We start from the raw sequence: 27,783 nt of genomic DNA, 5'->3' as shown, positions 1-27,783 counted from the left end.
TTATTTATACAAATACACTCCGTGGAATCCGCAACCCATGGATGGATGTGTAGAATCCAGTCCTTAGATTCAGCAGATTGCTGAATCCACGGATTGGATTCTACCAATCCATCCATGGGTTGTATCCAATGGTGGTTTATGATGAATCGGCGTGAATTGAAACCGCCCAAATGGGTTTGCGGATTTTACACCGTGAAAATAATTTGAGAGTATACTGTATAACAAGGCCTTAACCCCTCCTCTAAAAAGGCTTCAATGGAAAGCCTGTTTTGGTCTGAGGAATCGAGCAGGGAGCTGGTTAATGGCAGCTAGAGACAGTTAACCAGTCACCACGTGGATCATCAGGCAGGTAGCTAAACCTCCTGCTTGAACTGCAGGGAATCTCTTGAGCACAGAGGGACTGTGTTGCCAGAAAGAGATGGATAGAAACATTGTCTTGAGCCCAGAAGGATTGTGCTGCCCCCAAGACACCAGGAACCAGACCCTCTATTCCAGAGTACAGTGGACCCTGGAACCCGCCAGAGGGTGGCCCCTCAACGGACACCAACACAGACCCAGAGACTGACATAAAGGGCCCGCCTGCTTACAGGTACCTCTTTGAACTTTAGGGTCATACTGCAGGTTGGAAAAAAACTTATCGTCCCAGCCCTGCAGAGAGGGATTGGGAAAGTGAGTTAGCCCGTACAAAGGGATAGGATGTTAATTTATTTTTGCATTTCCTTAAATGGATTTGGGCAGATTCGCCCATCTCTACTCATGTGCAGATGCAGTGAATGGGTGTCTGTTTCTCAATTTCTCCTCTTAGGACGCTCTCTATACAGGGTTGGCCCGGGGAAAGCATCCCAAGCTGCAGGAAAGGCCCATTGTTTTCAGTGACTCCAAGAAAGTAAAAAAGGCTACAGCTTCAGTTACCAAAGAGATCTCTTTATCCCATAACTATGTGAAATAAATTGGGGAACTGCAGGGCCGTCACATCCTTATTGCTGTTTAATAGACATTTAGCAAAATCAGGAATATGTGTAAAAAGTTAGACTTTTGTAAGACTTCAACACTTACCTGAAGCCGTGACGAAGGGCGAGGAAGACAGCTGCGGAGGGTGAGGAGGGCCGGGGTGCCTTCATGGGAGCAGCAGCAGACGTCCTGGTGATGGTAGCAGCAGCAGAAGTCCTTGTTCAGCCGGCAGCAGCAGAAGTCCTTGTTCAGCTGGCAGAAGCAGCGGAACACAGTCCACAGCTGATGCCGTGGAAGCCATGGAACCATGTGACTGGAGCAGGAGTGTACATATTTGACAGCCAGCTCCTCCCCGGCTGTCGAATAGGAACACTCCTGCTCCTATCACATGGTTCCCTGGCTCCCACCGGCATCAGCTGTGATGTGTTCCGCTGCTCCAACCGGCTGAACAAGGACATCTGCTGCTGCCAACGCCACCAGGACGTCTTCTGCGGCCCCCACGATGTCGTTGCGGACCTCCTCACCCTCCGAAGCAGTTTTCCTCGCCCTCTGCCGGATGCAGGTAAGGGTATGCTACCTGGGCAGGGTACCCGGTTCCCAGCCCGGTGAATTTGCCCATTTTTGTCGGGTACCCGGAAAAATGTAGGACTCGATACAACACTATTATAAATGTGTAATTCACAAACTGATTATCATTTGCGAATAGACATTCACTGATATGAATGAAGAGGCTTTCGCAGTTTCTTCAAACTTATTTATTTTAATAACGTGTTTGCTTGGGTTTCAAAAAAATTTCCCCATTTAATGTGTCCTTTATGTATCTAACACTAATTCTTGTAGGGAAATAATATTCCCATGTTTAGCAAATAGACAATGCAATTTGTAACAATATGAGTATAGAAAAAAAAAAAAAATTATACTATTTTTAGAAATATTACATACGCTGTTATCAATACTTTTTACATTGGTATTATTAATGGCAAGAGAAAAAGAATAAAGACAAATACAACAAGAAGTAAATATATCAGTAATTTAGATTTATTGAGTTTCTTTTTTAAAGCAATGAAATTTAGATTTCAAAATGTGACAGAAGATAGGAATCACTTGGCCAATATTGTTTGCCCATTTTACTATCTGGATTGGAAATGATATACTGTAGCAGTTGGCCTTTTCACTTTTTGTCAGATGCATGTTATTATAAGAATGTCTTCAGCAGGTTTGGTTACTGCTTCTGTCACAGTTACAGAGATCACTTGTGCAGCATAGAGTTGAAGGAAACAGGTTCATCATACGCCAGCATGATGGCTCAGTAGTGCATCCCCGTTTGGTAAAAACTAGAATAAAAAAGATGTCATTTATTGACAGGTATAGTATAACAAAATAACATTATAACAGAGATGGGAGTAATTTAATTTGGGGGTTCTCATATTTCAAATAATTCACATATTTACTAAACGTTGTTATGCCGTGAGGAACCTTCCCGCGCTGGAAGACACGTAGTGGTCTATTTACTAAAGTGTCCCGGATGCCAAAGGTCGGGCAAAACCAGTTCAAAAAAAACACAGCCTTTCTGTTTTATTATCATTATTTTTATTTAAAAAATTGTATCCTATAAAAGCTGTGGGAGCTTTTCCTTTTTAAATCTGGAGCAATACTTTTGCACAGACTTCCACCCAGGAGACTTAAGTAAATAACTCAATAACGTCCCATTCAAGTGAACAGGTCGTAAGTTATGTACAGTACCAGCAGCAGAAGGTATCTTATGGAATAGCACAGCATAGAAAATAAGGCTTATATTGTATTGTTGTGGGTCCAGTGTAAGTCCGAGTCTGTAAGCATGCAATACAGAGCTCTGACAGTCGCTACAGAAACAATGAGATTAAACTTTCTAGGGTAAGGAGTAACATAGACTATTCCATCTTCCTGATCATAGAAATAATTCTACACAGATGGCAACATATCAGAAAAACTGCAACACTCTCTGAGCGGAACATGACTACTCCTAGCTCTGGGTAGCTCAAAAAAATGTTTTGGAATCTCCCAGACAAGAGAACAGTACTTATTCATACGGAAACCATATTACCACTGTGGTCAGCTTCACTCTAGCGGTCAATAAGTAGACACAGCATCATCTGGCGATGGCACGACAATTACTTTTGATTGACCCCAAAGCTTCGGTATCTTTAATTTTAGTATTTACCGAAGGATCCCTACAGTTTTATTCAACTACAGGTAAAAACTAAAATTTTACTTATGAGTGGATTGCGGTATTAAAAGTGTAGCGCACTTTCCCCCACCCGATGAGAGATATGGCGGCTACAGTAAGTGGTGCGTTACCTGTGGCTCACAGGAGGCCTGAAATTCCGCTGCAGGGAGCCTGGGGTATATCTGATTCGTCTGGTGACAGTGCCTCCACATGCAAGGGATCCCAACTTGGTGGAATAAGCCCCTTACAGGAACAATACCAATAATACACACACTCAAGTAAATACTAATTAACTTTACTGAACACAATATAGCAGTACCCTCTACCACACAGTATAATAGGCCCAACCCAATACCATCAATGAGTTTCCTCAAAGTAAATAGGGTGCTTGGCACCAATACACTGATATCCTTCTCCAACTTTGTCGGCTGCCTCCGCTTGGGGTGAATTCCGGCGTGGATAATATCACCATACAGAATCTCTTACAACCGGGGTGACCTGATCCCAGACCACAGGCCGTAATCACTGTACGGTGTCTTCACTTTGTCCCTGACAGTAGAAAGTAAGTGAGGAAGCATCCCTATCTAAGGCCGCGTCCATGGATATTGCTTTCGGGCGGGGCTCGCTGAGGCGCGCTTACGCTCGGCACCGAGCCCCTACAGCCGCAATGAGAGCGGTTTAGTAGGGGCTCACCTACGCTTCCACAAGCGCACGGAAGCGTAGGTCTTAGGAAAATTTTACATTTTCGCGCTTGCCGGAGCGCAAGGCCGGTCACATGAGCGGTTTCCCAATGAGGGCGAACCAGCTCTGTGACGTCACTGGCCCACCCGCTGACATGCCTCTGGACGGCGCGCTGTCTAAGGCCAGGGAAAACATCCGCTTTCCCTCAGCCTCAGTGCGCCTCCGCCCGCAAGCAATATCCATGGACGAAGCCTAAGGGGCCTTCCCTGAAGCAACTTCAAGCTACTGTGATTCAGGGCCTAGCTTGGGCCTAAGGGGGGACATACTAGGTCTAGTCTCAGAGCCACTGGCTCTGAGATACTACCTGCTTGATCCAGCTCCCTCTTCTTACTGGTGTGGCTCGCAGCGAGTCAAAAGTATCTATTCCTTGAGCAGAGCAATTGCTGCAGCCTTTCTGGCTGTTTCGTGCTGACGGCGCCCTGCAAAGGGAGTCACTGGGATCCCCCGACAATTCGATCGCCGGCTGCAACTGCCCGCAGGCCTCTCCACACTTTCCCCATCCTCCGCTGTGGGACGCAGCTGCAGCTGAAGGTAAGGGGATGAAGAGGGACCCAGGGGGACCAGACCACATTCTCCCCCTGTGAAAAGACCAATGTCCCCGCTTGGGGACAACGTAACCATAACCACAACAGTAGTTATATAATAAAAATGCATAACATGTATATACAACTTAACACATTGCAAATGGCTTTACATGAGGTTGTACATTTCTTTGAACATCACTGTGGCAAGAGTGGGGTTAAACAGGCCCTTAATAAAGGTATTATACCCGACTGATTAACCCCAACCCATATTGGGAGTGAAGGGGTTAAAAGTATATGCATGACCCTAATGTATTTGCCCCTGTCCCAGCCTTTTTATCACCATTTTGCAGGCTTCTCCCTGCCTGCAGTAATACAAATAAATACAAAGTGTGCTATAATGTTTTTAGGCACAAGATGTCGTTGTGAGTGCCAAAGCCGGCCCTGATTGAATAAGCTTGGCTGGCGCTGGGAGGTCTGTTTGAAGTATGGGTATCCATTTCCAAGCATTCGACTCTGTAACCACAAGTCAATTGAATAAGTGGCTTGAGGTTAGGGTTGAAGTGGTTTACCGATAAAATGTATCTGTGCCTTGTTAGCTCCCGTAACTTGAAAGGCAGAAAGTCTATTGCCGTGGGAAGTCGGTCAATTGACGTGAGAAGTAGGTGAACTTGGATTCCCACTAGCAAGCCTTTCAATTAAGCGGGCTAACTCGGGAACGCAGATAGATAGCACTCTAATTTTTGGTGTGCAAGTCACAATAAATAAACAGCTCACACATATATAAAAATTACAGTTGTGACACCCCCAGAACATGATGTTTTAATAAAGTATATGATACTTTAAGTTTTCAAATTTACAGGCAGGAACAGTTTTTTCTATGAGCCCGGGAGAAATCCTAAGGCATGTAAATATGCCAGGGGTAAATGAGCTGAGGGTATTTTCCTTCCTACACTTCAAAGACCCTCTGTTCAGTGGGAGACTGTAAGCCCAGTGAAGTGCCCAGAATGAAAAGACTCAGAGATCCAAAGTGTGAAAGTGGCCAGGATGTTGCTGAGTGCTAGATACCAGTACTCAGCATGAGCCCTTCACACCTTGGAGCCAAACCCCAGACCAAGGGTCGCCAGGAAAAGGGTGTACCCCAGGTTTGCTAAGTCGCATGGGTGTCAAGCCAACACATTCACGGTGCAAATAGGAAAGCCTTTTTGCCTGTTTTTGCAAACTACAGGCAAATCGGAGATTGGTGAGTTACGTGTTCCCACAGAGGGGATTGGGCAGGCATGTTACAGATAGGTCTGTGAACCCTATAAAACTGCCGCCAAGCTATCCCCAGTGTGATTCATGACGTAACCAAGCTTTGCACAGGATTCTGTTCGCATATAGCGGTAGCGGTTCCAGGACGCAAGGGGTTAATAACAACACAACCAAAGATTTACCCCAAACTCCAGAATTCGTTAGCCCTGGTGACTCCCGAACGAATTCTTATGAACGTCTACGAAATTCCTTTATTTAGCGGAGTTATTAGATAGGCAACTTACGATCTAGCCAAACAGACTTTAAATCAGAGACTGCATTTCTTGCGCTTTCTGGCAAAAGACATTTTATTTTGTTTCCCCATCCCAGTAAGTGTTATATTAAGTGTATTCTGAAGCTGTCGTGTGTTTGTCTATCAAGGAAATAAATGACAATTTATTTTGCCTCCTTGTCGTGTTCAATCGAGAATCCCAAAAATATAAAGTGTTGATAAGTTCTAGTCCACCGTGACAATCACAATCACAGATTTGATCTTGCTGCGACACCACTGCTGAGCCTCATAGTGGGGTGTCCCAAAAGAATTATAGGATACACGGTTGGGAGTGTACCTAACACGCTGGCTTTGGCGAATTCCTTCTTCGACTCCCTCTGGGGAGAAGTGTCCGTACTCTTGAGACTCAGCCTCTCTCATTGAGGGTACTAGTGTCTCTGTAATTCTCTATGAGGTATGATAGAAGGATTTCTGGGGTCCAGAGGAGGGCTTTTTGGAGCCACCGGAGTAGGTGTCTTTGGACGGGGCCCATTACCTGGCGCTCCTTTGGGAATTGCCTCTTGATTTTGTCCCGCACTACTAGTGGGTCCTTCCATCAGATCCTCAGGTGTTTCGGTTATTGTCTCTGCATTTCCCTCAGCTCTCTCTGGCTCACCGGCCAATGGTGTAGCCTCTATTTCTGGATCGTCATCTCCCAATTGCGGAATAGGCAGGAGATGTTAGCGGTACCAGACCTTTTCCCAGCCATCCATGTCTTTTATGCGGGAGACCGGGAGGCCCGGCATCTGTGATTCGACTTCATAAAACTCATCGCACCAGCGGTTGGCCAGCTTGTATTTACCGGGAATCCCTAGATTACGGAGGGGAACGCTGTCTCCAGGACGAATTTCTCGATGGCGGACTTTATGGTCATAGCGCCATTTCTTTTTGGCGTTCTGATGAGCAGATGCTTCCTCTGCTAATTGGTAAGCTCATTGTAGGCTGTCTTAGAGCCGCACTACGTACTTGAAGTGCGTAATGTTGGGTACCCCATCGATAGATACCCAGATGTATATCCACTGGCAGCTGTGCTTCTCGCCTGAACATCAGAAAGTAGGATGTGAATCCCGCGGATATGTGGCAGGTGCAGTTATAGGCGTGCACTAAGCCTTTCAGGGTGCAGAGCATGTCGCGGAGAGTCCAGTTAAAACTCTCCGGCAGAGAATCTCCCTCCGGATGCTAAGGAGTCGTTTGGGACTTGGTGATATTCAACAATCTAAGCAACTCCTTGATGAGGTTACATTCGAAGTCCCGGGCTTGATCAGAGTGCAGGTGATTGGGCAGTCAATTATGAATAAAGTACCTCTCCCATAAAATTTTGGCCACTGTAATGGCTTCTGGTCTTTGGTTGGGAAGGCTTGGGCGTACCGAGTGTAGTGATCTGTAATCACTAGTACATTGCCGATGCCTCGGGCATCTGGTTCAATACACAGAAAACCCATGCATACGAGGTCCGGGTGACCGGAGGTCTTCAGATGAGCCATTGGGGCAGCTCTGGTAGCTAGGGTCTTTTGTTGGATGCACCGTGAACATCAACGGCAGTGGCATTCTACTGACTCATGCGTGGCCAGAAGAACCGGTCTCGTATCAGACCGAAGGTTTTGTCTACTCCAAGATGGCCATTGTCATTATGTAGAGATCGCAGAACCATGTGTTGTAGGTTCCTTGGTAGAACCAGTTGCCTTCTATCCGGGTAGTTATGGTACTGCACCACCCTATAAAGTAGACAATTGTCAATTTTGAATTTGCCTACCTCTCGCATTAGTATTGCGACCATGTCACTGGGGGCATGTTTTAGAATTTCAGGCTTGTTTTGTTGGGTGGCCTGGCAGATGATGACAGCCACTGGATTCCATATTTGATATTGTACTAGATCCTTCCACTCAATGATCTTGTCAGGGGTGATGTTCATTCCCTCTGGTTCACAGTAGGCGGCAGGCATAGCCTTGGATTGGCATCCCAAGAAATCCACGACCCTCAGTTCTGAGAAGGCCACTTTATCTTCCACGATAGCCACAGTTGAGCACATAGCTCGCATCCCTGGTCCAGGGATATCCTCCCAGAGGTCATTATCTGGGGTAGTATCCAGTCCCGGTCTTCTGGATAGAGCATCAGCTCCAATATTCAGGGGCCCCGGTTTGTACTTCAGTGTGAACTGGTAGTTTGAAAGGGCTGCCAGCCATCTGTGGCTGGTGATGTCTAGTTTGGAGGACATCAGTATGTACTTAAGTATTGGTCCCCATTATAATGGGGGAACTTCAGGAATTCCCAAGGCTCAGGGGATATTAGAGCCTCAACATCCATGGTGTGGGACTTGCCGGTGTTCAGCTGGGGAATTTCCAGCCGAACCTGCTCTACCCTGTCAATGGGGTAATCCTCATTGCTGTATCCAACACAGCTTTATCTTGTCGGCCGACTGCAAGGGCAGATGTTAAAGACGTTGATCATAAAATTGCCGGTATGCAATGGTCATCTGGGACCCAGAGTCCAGCAAAGTTGATGCGTATATTCTGTCCAAGAGGACACAGATTAAGGCAGCCGATTCAACGCGACGGTAAGGATGGAGAGGTTTCATCGAGTTTTGGCACGGGGGCATTTTCTGATGGCGGGGAAGCTGGTTATGCCAACTGGACATTGCAGGTCATGGCTTTAGGGTTGGAGATTCGAGTTTTTTTTTTCCGAACAGTTCCATGATAAGTGACTTTTCTGTCCACAGTGGAAGCAGATGACGCCACTGAGGTCGTACTCAGCCCTGTAAGTAGGGGATACTAATCTAGGAGGTGCGGGGCTTTTTAGTATGTACCTCGATAGAAGGATAGTCTTTGGCTTGGAGGGCCTTCTTGGCCTTTTCCTTGTGGGAGTCTTCCCTTCAAGACTCCTTGTAGTGAGCCTTACGTTGGTCTCCTCTAGATGAGTCATGATTTTGCCCGGGGTTCTGAAACTGGAGGCTAACCTCCTGATCTTTGATTCGGTCCATGAGGTTCTCATAATGGGAGGGTTCTACGTAGATAGATTGCAGCTTATGCTGGCCACTAGGGGATGGTTGAATGAAGATCCGTGCAGGAATTGTTTGGTCCTGTAGTCGTCCAGGTCTGGCATCTGGATGACCCCTTTATGGAGCAGGGTCCACAAGGCTAGCTGCAACCGCTGAAGGTACTCAGACAATTCCTCATTTTCTTTCTGTTCGAGAACATGGAAATGGGCCAATAGAGCTACTGGGTTGTCCTTTGTGCCATAAGTCCTGGTCAAGGCTCATATCAGATCTTGAGCTTCCGCGTTGGCGTGTCATTCACGATGTAATCGCATGATGTTGGCGGCCGGGGGCTGCAGGCACTCGATGATCCGTTGCCTTTTATTGTGTCAGAACACGTCCACCGGGCAGTATTTGTTCCGCGTGGTCACGCCATTCGTCGTAAGTTTCTTCGCCCAGTGGTGTAGGTTGAATCCGGAGAAGAAAAGTTCAGTCCGCGCTCTGGCTCTTTAAACCTGGAATGTTGATCCCTCTCTGTTCTTTTGCTGCTCTCGTGTTTTGAGGTGTCTCCCCCACCTCCAAATGTGGCTTCCACCGGAAGACTCCGACGGCGATACCAATGTCAGTAAAAGAGAAAAAATACAAAAGTGCACCAAGATGAGCGATGTAATTTGTATTACCAAAAATAAAAATAGTAATAACTTACATATACAATTTCTTTAATGATCCCCGATTCTGACGTTTATCACAGGAGTAGGGCATCACATAGGGAATAAATGGGCAGTCTCAGTCCTGGGAGATCAGTCCCGCGCGCTGGGGCTGTCTCCGTTATGTCTCCTATCCTCCACGTGTAGTAGCGTGGTGAGGAGTGTAGCGTGCATGCGCAGGAACCGGAGCCCTCTATAGGTGTCCTTAGGATGCCTGTCCGTTTTTGATAACATAGAAACGATCGGGAACGGGCAAAAACGATACACTTGAATGTGTACTGGTGGTGAATAATGAAACCGCCAGCCACAATAGTCGCGACGCGTTTCGTTTACCAAAGTAAACTTCTTCAGGCTATATCTGGGGCACCTGTTTAGGGGTCCTTTATAGGTCTAATGCTGTACGTCATTGGTTAGTACTCAATGACTGCATGGCCATTCAGGCTCGTATGCTGGTAGGGGCGTGCCAGATTGAAAAGCCCTCCCTAATCGTGTCTATTCTCCATGATGGGAGAGGGAAAAGAACGGAGCACTATCTCCAATGCTGTAAAAAACAGCCAATAAACCACAGGGTATGCGTTCCCAAAATAAAGCTATTTAATGGGTCAAAAATCAGTTACAAAGCACACCAACGCGTTTCAGACCTTAGTGGTCCTCTGAAACGCGTTGGTGTGCTTTGTAACTGATTTTTGACCCATTAAATAGCTTTATTTTGGGAACGCATACCCTGTGGTTTATTGGCTGTTTTTTACAGCATTGGAGATAGTGCTCCGTTCTTTTCCCTCTCCCTTTCTGTGAAGATTTCTACAACGGAGGCACATTCAACCTGGAGGTGCTGGATATCTACAAGGACTTTCTTTTCATCGTGGAATCTGCTTTCCCAAGTGAGTCCGTTCCAGCTTTGCCTCAATCAATATCCAGGGATCATAAACTGGTAACTATCCTTACCTCATTGCCTTGTGGGATAGCTGATTACCTGATCCAATAGGACATATACATATCAACAGGTTGTCTTCCAATTCATTATATATTTTTTTAAACTACACAATTGTCTTGAGAGCATCACACATTTTTTTCTTCTATTCTCCATGATGAATTACACTAGATAGATTAATCAATATATATATATATATGTGTTATAGAGAGGGGGAGCAAAAAACATGTGTCCCATATAATCAAGTGCAATAGAATATACATAAAAACAGCATAAATGGCAAAGTGCATGTGCATTCTAAATAACAACATTAATTACATTGATGACATATAAATAACATTAAAACATGGGAAATAAAATGGGAAAAAAAGGGGAGAGGGGGGGAAAGGGGATAGGGGAGGGGAGACGGAGGGGAAGGGAAAAAAGGAGGGGAGGGGGGAGGAGGAAGGGGGGGAGGAGGGGGTGTTGGGGAAAAGGGAGGTTGCTTATACACACATATATATATTGATTAATCTATCTAGTGTAATTCATCATGGAGAATAGACACGATTAGGGAGGGCTTTTCAATCTGGCCCGCCCCTACCAGCATACAAGCCTGATTGGCCATGCAGTCATTGAGTACTAACCAATGATGTACAGCATTAGACCTATAAAGGACCCCGAAACAGGTGCCCCAGATATTGCCTGAAGAAGTTTACTTTGGTAAACGAAACGCGTCGCGACTATTGTGGCTGGCGGTTTCATTATTCACCACCAGTACACATTCAAGTGTATCGTTTTTGCCCATTCCCGATCATTTCTACGTTATCAAAAACGGACAGGCATCCTAAGGACACCTATAGAGGGCTCCGGTTCCTGTGCATGCGCGCTACACTCCTCACCACGCTACTACACGTGGAGGATAGGAGACATAACGGAGACAGCCCCAGCGCGCGGGACTGATCTCCCAGGACTGAGACTGCCCATTTATTCCCTATGTGATGCCCTACTCCTGTGATAAACGTCAGAATCGGGGATCATTAAAGAAATTGTATATGTAAGTTATTACTATTTTTATTTTTGGTAATACAAATTACATCTCTCATCTTGGTGCGCTTTTGTGTTTTTTCTCTTTTACTGAATCCGGAGAAGGTTTCTAGTCGACGGTACTGGTGACTGTGAGCTGACTGCGTTATGGCTTCTACTAGTTGAGGTAGAGTTATACTCCTGGTGGAGCCACCAGTTGACAGGCTACTGTGGTAGTTGGGGTCTTGGCTAGGCATTTTCACGAGGCTACTCGGGTACCGGCTAGCGGTAGATGTCTCAGTTTCAACACAGGGTAAAGGTTAGCCTAGGCACGGGAACGTCTGCCCAGACTGGTGTACTTGTGGCCATCCATCTCCCAGGGGTGTAGGACGAGGTGGATGCTTCAGCATCATAGGGGACCGCTGAGGAGGGCCACTGAGTGAACGTGGCCATGGGAGGTGACAGGCCAGGTATATTAGTGGGTAAATCTTGGGCAGGACCTCGGATTGTTTAGGGCCTGACGAGCATCTCAAATGCATATCTCATGGTCGGTGCCCAATAGAATGGTACTAGAATGGAAATTTGTGTCAAGTTTGCATCCTTGGATCCTGGCACTGGCCAGACCCAGGGAGGTTCATGCGTGGTCGCAGACCGCACTTATAGATGTAAGGATGGAGACTCCTCCCACTGCGACCAAGTGGCACGGGGGTGTGTGATATTATAAGGCCCAGTTGTGGACCTGTTGCTGAGAGGGCACGACCATGGTGCTCTGGTCGTAACTAATTTTAACTGCTGAGTAGGGCAACCCAGGTCTGACATCTCAGCAGTGCCTCCAAATGTAGCACACTTTCCCCCACTCTATGGGAGATATGGCGGCTGCAGTGTGTGGTGCGTTACCTGTGGCTCACAGGAGGCCTGAACCTCTGCCGCTGGGAGCCTGGGGTGTACCTGATTAGTCTAGTGACAGCGCTTCCACCTGCAAGGGATACCAACTTGATGGGATAAGCCCCTTACAGGAACAATACCAATAATACACACACTCAAGTATATACTAACAACATTTTCTGAACACACTATAACAGTACCCTGTACCACACAGTATAATAGGCCAAACCCTGTACCACCAATGAGTGTCCCCAAAGTACATAAGGTGCTTGGCACCAATACACTGATGTCCTTCTCCCATAATGTCAGGGCCCACCCAAAAGTGTTGGAGATAAGCTATCCCGTGAAGTGTTGGTGCACATAGTTGGGTACCTACCTGGAGCTCTAGCACCCGGGAAAGGCAGATTAGCAAAAGTGATCCGTCTGATCCACCGTTGTCATCCGCAATGGCGTCTGTCTCGCGTGGGCGGAATTTTGGCGTAGATAATATCACCATATAGAGTCTCTTAAACCGAGGTGGCCTGGTCCCAGACCACAGGCCGCAATCACTGTGCGTCGTCCCTGACACTAGACAGTAAGTGAGGAAGTGTTCCTATCTAAAGGGCCTTCCCTGAAGCAACCACAAGCTACTGTGAGTCGGGGCCTAGCTGGGGCCTAATGGGGGATATACTAGGCCTTGTCTCAGAGCCACTGGCTCTGAGACATTACCTTCTTGATCCAGCTCACTCTTCTGACTGATGTGGCTCGCAGCACGCCAAAGGTATCTATTCCCTGAGCAGGGGAATTGCTGCAGCCCTATTAGCTGGTTTGCGCCATGTAACTTATGCACTATGGGGCTTTTAGTTCCTCTGCAGAGCGTTTTGTGTAATGGCCGCCGCTATTGATGAGCCTCTGCGCATGCGCTGGGTGAACCAACATGGCCACCACAACAATTGGGCTATTGCGCATGCACCAGAGTACAAAAATTGCCGCCGGGCTCCTCTGTGCATGTGCACCATCTCGAGCATGCGTGGCTACACTGAAGATGGCAACAGGGAACCTCTGGCAAATCGGTCACCCGCCGCAACTGCCCGCAGCCCTCCCCGCACTCTCCCCATCCTCCACTGTTGGACGCAGCCACAGCGGAAGGTAAGGGGATGAAGAGGACCCAGGGGGGACCGGGCACAAAAGTAAATCCTTCACCCTATTTGATGCCATCATTTGGTACATCTGAATTCAGTATTTTGGAGATGAGGCTTCCGGTACTGGGCCCAGCAGGTAAGATTTCCTTAATGCTTAATAAAGTGTTACCTCTGCCGCTTTCTTTCTGCTGGTGTAAAGGTTCTTCGACACATATGGATTGGTTGTTGATAAACAATGACACTATTTTAGGATCACGTGTTATTTCATGTAACTTACACATTTTGTAAGTCTTCACCGTATTATAGCAATGATCGAAACCTGAATTGCAGGTGATAATCCTGTGTCTGCAATTGCCGTCTTTCGAGCAGGCGGTCCTATGACACTGCAATGCATCCGCTGCAAATAAAACATCACATGAATCCTGAGAGAACACAGTATTAACTGAAAGCCCAAATAGGAAATATATTGAGATAGTAACAGTTACTCCATTACATTGAGCATTTTGGCCAGAATCAAACCTGTACACTTTTGAGATATAGATATAGATGATATCAGTTGCACCCGGCGCAATTTAGAAATGTAGCAATATTAAGTAGATCGGTCAATAGAGGGTTAATATGACTATATAGCTGTGAAGAGGGTGAGATTTATATCTCTACTTGTGCACAATTAGATAGATACAATATATCAATGTTTGAACCACTTGCAACCTTGTGCCAGATAAAACATTTACACATTTGCTGTAAAGTTGGAAAGAAATCACAATGTCTCTATGCTTATACGTGGACAGTTCAAATGGGAGTTGGCTGAAATCACTTTGCTGGATATGAAGGGGTTAAGGTGGGTAATGGGACCTTCACGCTGCAAGTTTATGTATTGTGCCTGTTCAATTTTGCATTGCAGCGTATTTGCTTATAGCCAAGTCGTCCTCTCACCCCACAGCCACAAACCTCTGTATAGGGCTCCACATGGTTACCCCAGTTGTTTGTCTGATCCACCAAATGATCTTACTATGCTCAGCCGGTTCTCCCCTTGCTTGGCACCGCATGCTTTAGTGCTGTGTTGCTTAGGGCATGCCTCTTTCTCCTACATGCCTCCGTCAGATGTGCTGATTAGCTCTGCTGTTACTTCACCATAACCAGCGGGCAGATACTCAGAGCCTCTGATTTCTCACCGGTGGGAACTCCGTTGGCTGCTCTGCTCTGCTCTCCTCACCATGTGCAAAAGCAGGTGTGCAGATACTCAGTGTGTACTGTGTTGTACTCCAAGATCCACATAGGACTCTCCACTTAACCAAATCAATTTGCCTTCCTTGGTATGCATAGGCTTCTCCAATAGATGACAAAATAAGCACACACCAGCTGATATATTATCAAAAAGCTTTATTATTGCATATGGACATACAATAAGGGACATATAGAAAGTAGGTGACAATCTATTAACTCTACGCGTTTCGTCTTTAAACAAGACTTCATCAGGGGTAACATTTCTTAAATGCACCTTTTGGTATTTATACCTTTGTTTATGCCACTATTGGTTAATTGAAAATGCCAACCTCCATTTCTGGTTTGTGGATTTCTACCAATAGAGATATCTATGGCATAATCTCATTAGGGAAAACATCTGTTGTTAATCCATATACTTAAACAGTTATATGATACTGTATACATTTAAAACAATTTTGATTAGTAGACTATTAATAAAAAATTATAAAAAATCACGAATCTAAGCACATTCTAAAAGGCTAAATGAGGAATTAGATATATTATATCTTAATTCTATATTTCTTAAAAAGAAGAAAAACTATATTGTATTTGATGATAATTAGAATAGAGAAAACAGAAAATATTTAGAGAACAAAAACATAATAGAACAGGAGAAGGCAAACAAATCTGCAATGAGACATTACTCATTCTGAATGGGGCTTATATTATTTAACAAGAAAGCCCCCCAAATCAATATCTACATTGTTTCTAATGGAACCAAATATTTTAATTTATGAATCCATTTGGTTTCCAATTTGGAAATGTGGTTGACCAAGTCTCCACCCCTCAAATTGTGTCGTAACACATCTATGCCAAGACATTTAATACTCTTTGAAGTGTCTTGATAAATTATGTTGCATAAAACCCTTTTGGATATTCACAATGTGTTCCGCAAATCTAAGTTTAAACTTTCTATTATATAACGTAAAAGCATAGAGACATTGTGATTTATTTCCAACTTTATAGCAATTGTGTTAATGTTTTATCTGGCACAAGGTTGCAAGTGGTTCAAACATTGATATACAGTATTGTATCTATCTAATTGTGCACAAGTAGAGATATAATTCTCACTCTCTTCACAGCTATATAGTCCTATTAACCCTCTATTGACAGATCTACTCTACTTAAATATTGCTACATTTCTAAAGTGCACCAGGTGCAGCTGATATTATTTTGTGTTAAAACCAGCATTCGGGCTGCATAGATATTTTCACGCACCTGATATTCACTAGAAATATATATATAAAACACACACACACGTAATTCCATCCCTATAGACTAATAGGGACCATTTAGTATCTACACACACTTTTATTAATGCAACACCGTCTCACATTTCCACACCTACCCACACCATTTGTAAAGCGCTGTATACACTGTGGGCTCTTTATTTAGATTTACATACTTACACACACTTACATCCTTCACAGTCAGGGACTATTTTACACCTCAAGTCATAAATCACACACTACACAGGGGGAGGGATGGGCTCTAGTCACATTCCAAGATGCACTGTTTTTGAGTAAACCCTTGCCTACTTTATTCAATGTAACATCACCGGAAGAGATCAGTGTATATCAAAAGCTCGCACAATTAAAAGCATTTCGTTAGCCACAGAACGGTATCGTTATATTATATTATATTATATATATATATATATATATATATATATACAGTGTTCGACAAACCTATACATTTGCTCGCCCCGGGCGAGTGGATTTATCCCCCGGGCGAGTAAATATTGGGCCAAGCAGCACACGTTTGGTACTAGGTGGCGAGTAGATTTTTTTGTGTGGCGAGTAGATATTTTGGTGATTTGTCAACCACTATATATATATATATATATATATATATATATATATATATATATATATAAAATATATATATGGTTAATGCCACCATAGACTGGCAGATATCCAGTATCTAATGCTAAGAGAAAGGTTAACTGCAGATGCAAACTGATGTATTCCGTTATAATGTTGCACTTAGCAACTTGTTCCCAAGCACTCCCTAAAATAACTCCTATAACCCCTAACCCAACAGCTCCAATAACCACGGACTACGGCACATCACCTTCCCTAACAGCTCCCTATAACTTCTCCCCTTTGAGCCTTTGTCTTAGAAAGCATGGAGATACAGATCCAGCGCACATACTCAAGTTGATGGTTTTTGTCACTTTATCCACCATAATATTTTTATATATTTCTAATACATGGTCTCTCCAGCTATTTATATAGTTTGCTAGTGTAAAGCTATCAAATGTTCTGAAATGTCAACTTAAATGTCTAATTATTCAAGGAATATGAAACAATAATGATCTGAGGATAGTTTCAACTTTTCTAAAATTTTAGTGATCAAAGATAACTTATCAGTCACTAATAAAAAAATGAATTCCCATTGGTTATCATTCTTATGGAAGCTCTACAGTAACTATTGTAATATATTGCTCCAAATAATTGCATCCCTATTATACAAAGCTGCTATACTCACCATGTATGAGGAATGCACCCAGCACGAGCAAGATAACAGCTGCTTTCATCTTGAGTCTCTGAGTCTGTGCTCTGTATCACTATTCTTCCAAGCTCTGCCTTATATACCCCCTCCAGTCCTCGTTACTGCGATCAGGTCTCTTCATTGGCTGGGAAGTTCACTGGTTACAGTATATGGGATGGCTCAATAGATCAACAAATTACAGTATGTACTTTCCAGTCATTTGCTATTTAGTTATCCTGTATCTGTTGGTACTGCCTGTGGCTAAATGTTTTGCAGTGATTAGCTTCACTAGTTACAAGCTTGTTGATGTGTTTCCACTTGCAGTACGTATTATACTGTATTAATGCTAATAAAAACATTGCATTTTGTAAAAAGTGTATTTATTTTCCATGTTTTATTATGGCCACAAATTTGGGAAATTTTAATGTAAACGCCTTTCTCTGGGACCTAATACATTTTGCTGCTGATCAATAACTGAATAAATAATACTTTCTGGTGCATTCTTTCCTTGGTTAGGTTTAAGCAGCTACTTTGCACTCAATCAATGCAACCATACAGAATATTATTTAATATCACAATTAGACTTCCTTAAATGAAATATAAATACCACTTGTGGTGCATTCTCGTGTCTCATACAGGTCTGCAACCCTGTTTATCCCCATTATCTCTTAGCAAACAGTGCTTCCGCTGGAGCCAGGGATTCTGGGAAATGGCATGCAAATGAGCACAGTGTCACCTTTTGCTTCATGTCCATAATAACATTGATCCCTATAAACTTATACCTGCCGCATTAGGGCTGTTATAGTGGCCGTGTGCGCTACGCTGTGCGCGAGGCACTTATAATTGGCTGAGGTTAGTCCGCCCTTCTATACATGGGCCGCAGGCGCACGGCAGTGAGCGCGCATCCGGCTGACAGCGGGGAAGATGGGGAATAGAATAATTTTGTGCTGCTATCGGTGCAGAAATGTATGTTTGTGTGTATGCATGTGCGTGTGTGTGTATATGTATGCATGTGTGTGTGTATATGTAATATCATACAGAAGAAAAAGGACCCAGTCTTGCAGCACTCAATCACTCGGAATGTAATGTTGTAGATTTAAAATGTACTTTATTGATAACCTTGAATAAAAAATAGGGGGTTAAAACGTAATTAAATGATGATAAACAGCTCGTGACTGTATCCTTAATCCCCCACCTACGGTAAGGTGGGTAGGTGTAAATAGAGTCCCTAATAAATATTGGGGATCAAGCGCTACGGATAGTAGCTACCTAAAAATATAGGAAAAAGGAGCCTCTGAGAGCCCTCTTGAAGACACTCTCCTTACGAGTGTATCCAGGCGTATGATACGCACTAAAGTGATACACTGTGGATAGGTACAGTATTTAGTATGGCATAATGTGCGCTTGGTTAGACCTATGTGATGTCTGTCCCTGATATAGATATGCACTGTGTGAGCCAGGTCTATGGTAAGAACCTGTGTAGCCCCCACTATTGATCATAGGTGCAGACTCATGGACATACAGCGTAGAGAGATACAGGATAGTATGGCATTGGCTAAGGCATAAAGTAATCCTATAGACACCTAAACTGTAGGTGAGGTAGGTTGTTGTTAATCAGGGTAAACCTTAACTCGTGTCAATATAGGTTGTCAGTGTTATCTGCTGTTGCTGCCCAATGGACGCTGTATAAGGAGCCAGATGCAGATACTAGGTATATATATGCAAATACCCTGACGTGAGCGTGATACTGTGCTGCGCACAAAGGGTGAATAATGGCATAAAGGCAACTTCCAACGTGTATGCAGTGGCACAGGAGGGTTAGCACTAATCAAATGAATGTGATGCTGTGGGCTGTAACCCCCTGCGTTGCTGTTAAGCAGATAAAGGGTTAATATATAATACACAAGCCAAATAGTTCAGCTCAAAAGAGTGTGGTGTAAGGGTGGTTGAACCAGGGTTTTGTAAGTGAAACCCATATGCGCACCACCTTCCCTCTCAAAGATCTGCTGACCTGTATCTGTAACCAAGTGGAGGAACTAACTAATAACGCACAGTCCCCTACATCAGCGCTGATCCTGGTAATATCAGCGCTGATGAGCTCGAGGACTTGCCTGTCTGAAGGTGAGCAACCCAATAGCCCCTCAGGCTGGAGGATCCCGCGATAGTATTGTACAGCGCGATCCCATGTAACATGCACAGGCAGGGAAGCTTAAGATGTACACAGACGCTGATAAATATCAGAATGCTGCTGCATTTAAAATAAATGAGCTTCCCGCGTGTGCAGGAGGTAAACTGCCGACGCGCGCGTTTCACGTAGTGAACGCTTCTTCAGGGCACGTAGAAGTCTCAATTCGCTGCAGGTGCTGACTTATTCTACTGAGCAGAGGCGGTATCCAGCTGATCTACACGCCGGAACAAACTGCATGCTGGTTCCCCAGTCATAGCACGGCTTATTGCCCCCTGGATGCGGCCCCAGGACGACCTATATGCCGGAGCGCACTATTATCGGGTCCCCAGTTCAGCACAGGCGGTGGTTCCTGTGACGCAGCTCCCACGTCATCCACATCGGTGAGCTGAGGGATTGGTACACACGCCAGGCAGCAGAGCAGATGTGTTATCCGCCGGTACCTCGCGCAGGAGCGCCCTGCTTTCTGGATTTCCAGCAGCTGTGCACCCGCTTGCCGTATACAGGTTTTAACGGGAAATTGCCTTACTACACAGCTTGGCTGGAGGGGTGGCAGAGTTACCAGTCGGTTAAGGTTAGCATTATCGGGACATCCATTGAGTTTACAGATAGTGTGACTGCGGTCACATTACCCTGTACCTCTTGTCCACATTTGCTTATTAACCCCCGACAGGTTTGCTTATACTATATTAGCCACCACAGACTTTATTACCTTTATATTACTTTATATTTTCTACCTACACCTGCATTGAGACTTTTTTCCTGGTTACACCTGGACAGTGATTGCATATCTACATACATATGATTGTTTAGCATTTGGATCATTGGAGTTCACTCTCCTCTTTTCTCCATGTCCATAATAACATTGATCCCTATAAACTTATACCTGCCGCATTAGGGCTGTTATAGTGGCCGTGTGCGCTACGCTGTGCACAAGGCACTTATAATTGGCTGAGGTTAGTCCGCCCTTCTATACAAGGGCCGCAGGCGCACGGCAGTGAGCGCGCATCCGGCTGACAGCGGGGAAGATGGGGAATAGAATGATTTTGCGCAGCTACCGGTGCTGAAATGTATGTATGTGTGTATGCATGTGCGTGTGTGTGTATACTGTATGTATGCATGTGTGTGTGTATATGTATGCATGTGTGTCTGTGTGTGTATATGTATGCATGTGTGTGTATGCGTGTATGCATGTGTGTGTGTGTGTGTGTGTGTGTGTGTGTGTGTGTGTGTGTGTGTGTGTGTGTGTGTGTGTGTGTGTGTGTGTGTGTGTGTGTGTGTGTGTGTGTATGCATGCGTGTGTGTACAATGTTAATAAATATTTTATTTTTACCAATGTGTTTTTTTTTAATAAATAATAAATTACACATACACACACACACACACACACACACACATACATACACACAAACACACAGTAACTTCTCAGCTCACAGCATACACACAAAAAGCATGCGGCATGTGCATTCGCACTGGCACGCGCGCACAGTCACACACACTATATAACAAGCCTTACACAGCTTTTCAGCACAGACTGGGTTAAAGAAGTGCAGAGCCAATAACCTGCTCACAGACTTTGAGGACCCACCTATTGTCTAATCCTGACTCGAGACAAAAGTGGTGTGTAAGAATTCCAGTTCAGTTACATTATTATATTGTAAATAGCTGAGAGACCCGGCGTTGCCCGGAATGTAAATAGATAAAATAAATTGATGTTGTTCAAAATAAAAAGTATAATTGTTAGTAGTTCCAGTTGGAACAAAGATATAAAAACAAAACCACAACTACAATACCTGAGTAATAAATGTAGGCCAACTATACACTGACTGAGAAACTTCTGATCTCTTTGATCTGATATCAACAAGGGGCGGAGCCAAAATGATAGTAGGCATGAAATGACAGTTAGTGAGGAGATACTCACAGCAGCCACTTAATATTGTAAAATGTAGATTCCAACTAATCCCTTTAAGAGATGTAACATTCATCTAATATGGATCTCATGTGATATTAGGTGAAGAAACATGGTCTCAGGTGTGTGTGTGTTTATGTACACAGGGGTGACGGTGATAGTGAGTGTGTGTGTGTGTGTGTGTGTGTGTGTAGACAGGGGTGACAGTGAGTGTGTGTAGACAGGGGTGACAGTGTGAGATGGATGAAACGTACCAAGGACTCCGCAGGGTATGGTGTGTCAGTGAGACTGTGTGATAGTGAAGTAGGCGTGTGTCAGTGATGTCACTGTACCTTTTGGCCAATGAGAGTCATGTGGGAGGCTGACTATGGGCGGGCGGACACAGGGACCAATGTCTGTGTGTGTCTATGTGTGTGTCACAGTGGAGCATACCTCTTGGCCAATGAGAGTCGCGCTTGGACACAGGGTCCAATCAGATTCGCCACATCTAGCACTATCCTTTCGATTTTATATATTAAAGATTAGGTTTGAATCGGGGGTATAAAAACAGGATACCACACAGGATACTATAATTTGGACCGATTCTTTTATATACAGATATATCACACATATACAATTTGATATTATGCTAATGGTGGTTAGTTAATATCTGTACAGTAGATTCAGTCATTTTAGGTTAGAATTGGAGGTTATAATGGGATTACAGCTCTGTTGGGTTGTCTGAACAAAGGGGGCCCTGTGAGTGACAGCTGAGTGACTACCGAAAACTGTGGTTAAAGCTGATGCAATCGTAGGAGGCTATGGTATCAGTTTGGATTAACAGGAGTTCGACGATCTTTCCAGAAGACACGCCATATTTGGTTATTCCCTTGTGTGGAGGGTTGGGAGTTCATTATCAGATATGACATCAGTTTTGAGCATTAAGGAACTTATCTGGTATAACAGGCTAAAGCAGTAAAATTCCGGGCATTACTGAAATCCCTGCCCTCTGATTGGTCAGAATTCCAGGCATTATTCATTCAGTAATGCCCGGGAATTTTGACAACTTGCCAACTCACCTCAAAGCAGAGATGCAGGGGCTCGCGCTGAGAAAAAAAACGGCAAGTTTAAATCTGAACTGCAGCAGCCTGCTCTCCTCACTGATCACACTGAACAAGCAGCCTCTCCCCCCTCTCTCCCCCTCTCTCACAGCAGATAGTGCTGTCAGAAGCTGCCGTGTCCCAACTGGTAACTTTGTTGCTTGCAACAAAGTAATATTTCTCACCACATCTATTGCCTGTGCTACTGTAAGGTAATTTGTATTTCTTTTTATTTAGTTGTAGTTAATATCACAGTCCCCCCACTTCTGTCCTAGATACCCCCTCCATCCACCCCTCCCCCTCCATTCCCCCCAATTCTCCCCCTTACCCATTTTCTCCCCTCTCCCCTTTTCTCCCCTCTCCCCCCTCACCTCTCTCTCTCCCCCCTCACCTCTCTCTCACCTTCATCTCTCTCTCCCCCCCTCACCTCTCTCTCCCCCCTCACCTCTCTCTCCCCCCTCACCTCTCTCTCTCTCCCCCCTCATCTCTCTCTCCCCCCCTCACCTGTCTCCCCCCTCACTTCTTTGCCCCCTCACCTCTCTCTCCCCCTCACCCCTCTCTTCCTCCCCCCACCACTTCCCTCTCCCCCCCCTCCTTCACCTCTCTCCTCCTTACACATCTCTTCCCCCCCTAAACCTCTCTCTCCAGCCCCTCAGCCTTCTCATCTTCTACTTTACTTTTTCCTACACAGATATATACACTGATAAAAATCAATGACTACAAAAATGTATCTTATTTATGAAAAATTTAAAAAAGCCTACATTTAGCCTATAATAGTAATAATCCCCTCAGAACATGGCATTATTGGCCAGTAATGCCCTGTTCTTCGGAGATTATTACTTAAATATAATTAGTAGAAGCAAGGGCTGACTAAGGGATATTGTTTGAATAAATACTGATGGATGTAACTGGTAGTAATAGAGACAAGGATTACACCCAGAGGGATGGGAGAGGGATTACACGGAGAAAGAAGAGAGATGGGTTAACATCAGTAGAGAGATTGAACCAGGTTTAACATCATGATACCAAGATCAAACAGAAGGATTCAACTCAGGAACAGAATAATATTCACCCATCTTTGAAGATATCATTTATTTGAACGTTACCGCCATCTTGTACTATTTTTGTGAGTTTTATCTTCAGAATAAACGTTTCTTTTTATGTGCTAAATACTGTATATGCTGAGTACTGTTATGTTGGAGTAATCTCTAGAAAGAGACACAAAGAACATGTTACATGGTGCAAATCTGGGGGAGAACAATTGCACAATACTGTATATTTCACAGGGTTTTAAGTGGCAGTCCACGCAAGTGATATGTTTATTTGCTGTATGTTATACTGTGGAGGGTTTTTGTCACCTTTTTACCACCCCATAACTTACTTCAGGGGAGCGCAATTTTTTGTCCCTGCGCCCCCCTGCCGGCTGTCATGCTCTCCGTGCGCCCCCTCCCTCCTCCTTACCGTGGTCCCCAGCATCTGGGCATCATGACGTCACGTTGCCATAGCAACACAACGTCACATCACCCCGTGGCGTCATTTGATGCCGCTTTACTATGGAGACGCGTCTCAAGATGGCGGCTGAGCCACGGTATGTATGGTTTACAGAGGCCTTCGCCGCTTCCCTGGCACTTAATTTAAGTGCCTTCGGGAGGCACGTGGGGCCTCTGTAAATCCCGCGCCCCTCACAGTTAATCTTGCGCCCCCTGGGGGGCGTGCCCCCCAGTGTGCGCACCGCTGATTTACATAATGTGTGGTTGAAATCTATTCCAACTTCACATTGCAAAGCCAGTATAACCAGCCTCACTGTGGTGAACCAAAAGGTTGAAAAGCTGTCTGTGAGTAGTTTACTGGCTCTTCACTTTACCTCAGGCTGTGCTGAAAAACTGTGTAATACAGCTGGCATAAGATTATAGGGGTTCATGTTAAAATGGACATGACGTAAAAGTGACAATGTGTCCTTTCTTAGTTACAAATGGTGTTATGTGTTGTTTGTATGTTATCCCAGATACAGCATGTACAGTATATGGAAGTAGTGTTGGTGAACACTATACACTGCCAACATGTGTAATAACCAAAAAGGTTAAAGAAAACAGTATCTCCGTACATGGGACAGGCGGTATATGGTGGTGCTTTATTGCACTGGTCTTACCCATGTTTTGCAGCCTGGAGACATTGATAAGTAGTCTCCAGTGAATAAGTTGGGCAGTGGTCTTGCTGTAGGTAAATGTCCACTTATACCTAGGGAAGGGAAATATTTGTAATGCAATTTGTTTAATGCAAGTAATTGTGATTGTTATGTTGCAGAATGTCAAAGATTTTCTAATATATTAATTACCGTGGTTATTGCTATTGAGAACAACATGAGCATACGTCAGACTTTAAGGGGTCATTTATTAAAATCTCCCATTAGACAAGAAAACAAAACAATACTATTGCATCCAATATCCCATTCCATACATTGATAAACAAGTGTTTTTTTTATTGTTCCAATACAGTTTCTGAACTGGGAGACTTAATTACAGTGAGATCTATGTATCCGGGCAAATTGGTGCACATTTTGGGTCCTAAAATCTTCACTAAATGTGTCAGGAAGAAATCCCATTGATTTTAACCGGATTTAAATCCTGTGAAACATACAGAATTGTGCAATGATTTCCTCCAGAATTGCACCTCTTTTGCCTTGAGTCAGGATTAGAGAATAGGTGGGTCCTCAAAGTAAGGAATATTTCCACGGTAAGTACAGATTTCTTAATAGGAGGTAAGGTGCAGCACAAAAATATCAAAACGAACGGGAACGTTAAAAAGCCGCATAATTTGTAAGGCCCTGTGCAAACGTACACATTAAGAGATATAACATTTCTGAGATGGTCACAATAAGATAAGAACTAAGGATGACCTATATATTGCGGTAACTTAGTCATGTACTATCTGAAAACCCTGTGTGAAATAGTTATGGCCAGGGGGGCTATACAGAAGAAAGAGGGTCTGGGGTTATTGGTCATCCATTTGTCTCTTCTTTTTAATGTGGACGTGTGATAAGTGTTTATGGGTTAAGATGAGTTTCGCTGACAATAGAAGTTCCAAGGCTGAGTCTGTGGCTTTACGCCCAGAATTATAGTGATACAATTTATCAGTACCCTGACGCACTTTGTTATTGTACCATTTCTGTATGATAGAATGTATGAGTGGGCAAGGTTTGCTCTGAGACTATTTCAGAATATCATGTGCTTCCTAAGGAGATTAAAACGTAACTTTGGTAAAAACAAATATATGGGAGGGAGGGATTTTATGCTAACCAAGCTCAAATAAAGTATATGTAGAGATTTAGATTGTAATAGGGCAGTTCCGCCTTAGCTTATATTACCAAGGCTATAGATACTGGGGTTGGTATTACCCCCCCCCCACCCGGATCACGCTGAAGCCGCTTGCTAATGTGTCATCTCTCTGTGCACTCCCAATAACGATTCCCTGATACTCACAAACTCGTCTGCATTTCTTGGTGCCACTGGTTTACCCCTGAGAAGGCTGCGCTCACAACTGTGATAGAAGGATTCATCACTGAATGTAAGGTGATGAGACATTTATCTATAAAGTGAATAAATGACATTCCTATAAACATGACATCTTATATAATATATCTCCAACAGGGCAGGTGATTGAACCCGAGTTGAATGTTGTAACGTGTGCTCACCACAAAATGGACTAGACAGTGGGGCTGAGGTGGGAATATGTATAACTGCCACCCTACAACAACGGGGCCAAGTCTGTATTGCAGAGTCAGGGTCATGTAGCTGGGTCAGGGTCGGAGAGCTTGCGTTGTTTGTGGTACTTGCAGTTATCCGGGGTTGGAGAGAGAATGGTAGTCGTAATCCATAGCCTTGGTCTAGGAGAGAGTGGGAGTCCAGAAGCTAGCCGTGGTCCAGCGATACTGAAGAGAGAAGTCAAGGTATGAGCAGAGGTCACAATGAAGATCAGGCAAGGCACAGCAATAGTCAATACTCATAATGCAGCAAGCACGGTATATAAACAATAGTTTATGCTCAGCATAAGCAGTTTTCTGACTGGGTATAAAAAGGAGCAAGAACCAATAGGAAGGTAGCAGGGTGGGGGTCCCCGGTTCTTCCCCATGGGTGTCCCTGTGGGTCCTCAGGTGGTCCCCGTGGGCATCCAGGTGTCCTCGGGTTGTCCCCACTGGCCTACGGTACCAATCCTGTATTTAAATAAAACATGACCTACATTTAAATCAATATATTCCCCACCCTCTCCCCACACAACTCCCACCAAAATACATACAGTACAGTAATGGCAAAATAACTATTGTCCAGATATGGATAATAGATTATTTGCCCATTATTAAACACAACATTATCCATGAAGCATAAATAAAGTAAATAAAAACAGTTCTACTTACCCCAGGCAATCTGAAGGGCATCATCGTCATCTTACTGCAGATCCATGTCCTCCGTTGCCAGAAAGCATACATAGCAAAATACATTCTAATGTCCCTAAGCCCCTTAATCACCTTAGCGGTTAATAACCGTGATTAAGAGGTTAACCAACCCTCTACCACTACCCACGCAAGAGGTATACCACTCTCCCCAGGCAAATACCCCCACCCTTCACCCATTCATTGGTACAGTGGTTACATCATGCCCATATAATATGGGCATGATTTACCAATATACCAAGAAATGGTAAAGGGTTAAAAAAACAGACCCAAATAAAAACATTACAAATCAAAATCAAACACAGCACATATTGTGAAAGCGTAGAAATAATATCAATGAGTCAAGGGTTCAAAGTATTAACGTGAGTTTATCTGCACCATGGTACAACTGAGAGAGAATTCAAAAATGAACTCATGCCTCTGACAACATATTGCTTGGTATCACATTTTTATACATTTCAAAATGAGTAATACAACCCTTCCGGGGCTGGCTTAGAGTTAAAAACAATATGATGACTTATATAAAATTCCTTATTCATACATAAATATATTTCGTGAGCTATATCTTATCCTATATATTCCACCCCACTGTGGGCCTCTTAACCGCCTGACTTTAAGGAGTAAACCTCTTAGCCCTTTGGGTGCAGCTACCAGATAAGAGAAACTAAGGTCAGCAATATATGACTTTGCTGGAAAAACTCTTACAAATGCAATTATTTCAATTTCGTGAATAGTAGGAATTATACAAGGGCTTAGTCTACCGCAGAAGCGATGCTCTGCAACATATCAAACATACACAAA

General features: G+C 44.2%; 1 long non-coding RNA gene across 4 annotated transcripts; it reads right to left on the bottom strand.

Moving 5' to 3' along the window:
• Nucleotides 1–1,967: 1,967 nt before the first annotated feature.
• LOC142468003 (uncharacterized) lies at nt 1,968–26,420 on the bottom strand. 4 transcript variants are annotated; one of them, XR_012788561.1, is made up of 5 exons: nt 26,227–26,420; nt 24,685–24,773; nt 17,360–17,519; nt 13,881–14,000; nt 1,968–2,285 (listed from the first exon to the last, which is right to left on the bottom strand). It is a non-coding gene; the product is annotated as an uncharacterized LOC142468003 (long non-coding RNA). The 4 variants fall into 4 exon arrangements; XR_012788563.1 differs by lacking the exons at nt 24,685–24,773; nt 26,227–26,420 and adding exons at nt 17,970–18,064; nt 22,515–22,529; XR_012788562.1 differs by lacking the exon at nt 24,685–24,773 and having other exon boundaries at nt 26,227–26,241.
• Between the last annotated feature and the right edge of the window lie 1,363 nt (nt 26,421–27,783).

Source organism: Ascaphus truei, chromosome 17, assembly GCF_040206685.1.
Source record: "Ascaphus truei isolate aAscTru1 chromosome 17, aAscTru1.hap1, whole genome shotgun sequence".
Lineage (NCBI taxonomy): Eukaryota > Metazoa > Chordata > Amphibia > Anura > Ascaphidae > Ascaphus > Ascaphus truei.
Note: the sequence above shows the minus strand (reverse complement) of the source record. Positions and strands in the feature narration are given on the sequence as shown.